This window comes from Rousettus aegyptiacus, unplaced genomic scaffold, assembly GCF_014176215.1.
Source record: "Rousettus aegyptiacus isolate mRouAeg1 unplaced genomic scaffold, mRouAeg1.p scaffold_m13_p_11, whole genome shotgun sequence".
NCBI lineage: Eukaryota > Metazoa > Chordata > Mammalia > Chiroptera > Pteropodidae > Rousettus > Rousettus aegyptiacus.
Window position 1 is genome coordinate 15,761,311 of NW_023416286.1, and position 3,265 is coordinate 15,764,575.

Consider the following 3,265-nt stretch of genomic DNA (forward strand, 5'->3'; position numbering starts at 1 on the left):
TGGACCCCTTCTTCGCACTATATACAGAAATTAACTCAAAATGGTTCAAAGACCCAAATATAAGAGCTAAACCTTGCATTAGGCAATGTCTTCTTAACTATGAAACCAAAAACAAGCAGCAATAAAAAATAGCTAAATTGGACATCATCAAATTAACTTTTACACTTAAACTTATATACCATAAAGAAGGTGAAAAGCAACCCATGGAATGGGAGAAAATAATCATATATTTTAGAAGGGACTTTTATCTAGAATACATATGGAACTTATATAATTCTATAATAAAAAGACAAACAACTCAATTAATAATTGAACAGAGGATTTGAAAAGACATTTCTCCAAAGAAGATATACAAATGGCCAGTGAACACATGGAAAGACTGTCGACAGCCATCAGGGAAATGCAAATCAAAACCACGATGAGATATCATTTCACTAGGATGAATATGATAAAAAGAAGGCAGAAATAACAAGTGTTGATGAGGATGTCGAGAAATTAGAACCTGCATTTACATTTCTAGTGGGAATATAAAATACCACAGCCACTGTGGAAATAGTTTGGCAGTTCTTTAAAGGGTTAAACATAGAGTTAACATATGATCCAGCAATTCTACTAGGTATCTACCCAAGAAAAATAAAAACATGCCCACACAAAAAAAATTGTACACTAACAGTCATGGCAGCACTAATCATAATAGTCAAAAAGTAGAAATTAATGTCCATCAACAGATAAATAAGTAGAATGTGTCATATCCATAAAATGGAATAGTATTTCATAATAAAAAAAATTAAGTACTGATAAATGCCACAACATGGAAGAAACTTAAAAACAGCCAATCACAAAAGACTACATGTTTTAAATATGAATTCCATATATATTCTGGACTTCTCTTAAGTCCGGAATAGCAATAGAACCATAAGTGACAAAAAGTAGATTGGTGGTTTCCTAGAGATGGGAATGTGGAGGAGAGTGGTTAAGGAGAAATGGAGAGTGAAGGTTTCCTTTATGAATGATAAAATGTTCTAAAATTGTGGTGATGGCTACACAGCTAAATATACTAAAAACCATTTAATTGTACACTTTAAACTGGTAAATTGCATGGTGTGTGAATTGTATCTCAATAAAATCATTATAAAAATAACAATGGAAATTTCTGAAGCCTCCTCATCTTGGAGGACCAATTCTGTAGAACTTCAGATGGGTCCTAGACTCATATTTCAGCAAAAGCAGCTGGAGCTGGCAGTGGAACTGCCCGTATAACCCCAGAAATAGAGAGAGCCTGGAAAAGACTCCAGAACAAATTGCTGAAAGCATGTGAATTTCCTGTACCCCTTCCCTTTTCAGTTGCACAATCAAAAGTTCTTTGGGCATACAGATGCACAGAGTACCAGCCTTCTTCCCCTCAATAAAACAGAACTGGGGCACACTGCAAATGAGTTCATTTTCCTTGCTCAAGCTCAATCACATGAATCCTGCCTACCTGTAAGAACCCTCGGGAGTGAGGCCTAGAGACTGTGTTTTGTAGGATGGTACCCCAAGAAGTTGAAACTGAAGAAACTAGAGAAGGAGCCTGCTGATCAACAGAGAGCAAGTTGTGAGGATTTTGGTGTGGTATTTGAAGCTTTACCTCAAAAAGGAGTCCTAAGGTTTTGAGGTTTTTGTATAAAAAACATTATCTTATTGTTTGCACACCGTGCAATTGCAAATTCCTTCTAAAAACCTAGTAGTTAAAACTTTTGATGTGTGAGATTGTGAAGAAAGAGCTCCAAAGTTATATTGGAATAGAAAAATAGAGACTCAGATAGAAGTGGAAATTTTTTCAATTCTTCTTTCCATCCTTTTTACATCTCTTTTATTTAGTCTTATTTCTTCTCCTTTCAACCTTCGCCCCTCTTTCCCTTTTCGTACCTCCTATTACCTTGTTGTTTCTGGTTTGGTCATCAGATTTTTCAGTAAACAGCTAGAGAGCATGTCAGAAAATCACTTCACACTGTCCTTGTATGCCAGAACCTACCATGGCACCTCAAGAGAAAAAGGAGCTCAAAAATAACTCTTGTTTGAATTAAAAATATCTTTACATTTTAGATACTTAAATAGGCACTTGGTATTATCTGAACCTCTACCCTTCTCCTCCCAAAGCATAAAGACTAGTGTTATAATAATAATCTTTGTACTTAAAATACTAGAATAATCATGGATGCCAAAATACAAACTTATAAGACTATATAAAACAGGATACAGCAAACACATCCACCTGACAGGTAATTTAAAAATGCTTTTAAAATTTTCATGAAAAAAAGGGTAAAATAGCACATTTTTGTAAAATCTATTAGAATATTTACTACAAATATTATTTACCAGCCTAAAATTTATTTTCTAAGATTCTCAACCAGGGATGTTTTACTACTTTTTAACAAAATAACTAAACTAATCTGTAGAGAACCTAATGTTATATCTTTAAAATCCAAGATGTGATTCACCGGATACTATGAAAGTCAAGATTGTTCAAAGGAAGGTTTTTTTGGTTTTTTTTTTACACCTACAGCACATAGTCTTCCTAAGTGGTCTCCCATCTAAGTACTAACCAGGCCTGATCCTGCTTAGCTTCCAAGATCAGATGGGATCCCGCATGTTCAGGGTAGCATGGCCATAGACTTGGGAAGATTTTTATGGTCAAATAAGCTTGAAAAATGTTAGGCCAAATAAAGTTAAATGCTTGTAAAAAGAAAGAAAGAAAGAAAGAAAGAAAAGAAAGAAAGAAAAGAAAGAAAAGAAAGAAAAAGAAAGAAAGAAGAGGAAGGAAGGAAGGAAGGAAGGAAGGCATGCACGTGACGACAAGAAGTCACTGAACCTCCACTCCCCATCCCGCCCTCCCTCCCGCCCGCCCTACCTCCCTCAACACTCCTCCCTCCCTCCCTCCCTCCAACGTCCCCCTCCTTCGCCTTCTTCTTCTTCTTTCTCCTTCTCTCCTTCGATGAATTATTAAGTGCTACTGTGCAGTGATTATTAGTCATACAAGTTAAGCCCGATTTCTGTGGGTTGATGCTATTTCCTTTGTTTCTGAAACAGGAGAGATGTATCTTAGACCCTAGACCTGGTTGAATTGGTTCTTTTCCAGGCCATTTTTCTTTATATGAATATTTCCTTTCCTTCTCAGGATTCTCCTGTGAAAATTTATCAAGGCATTTCATTCTTCTAGGTCAGAGTCTGTGGCAGACTCTATTTTTCAAACATAGCCACACAATTATATTCCATCCTTACAATG

General features: G+C 35.9%; 1 pseudogene; it reads right to left on the reverse strand.

The window, feature by feature from the left end:
• Nucleotides 1-2,536: 2,536 nt before the first annotated feature.
• Nucleotides 2,537-2,655, reverse strand: LOC118609742 (annotated as a pseudogene).
• Between the last annotated feature and the right edge of the window lie 610 nt (nt 2,656-3,265).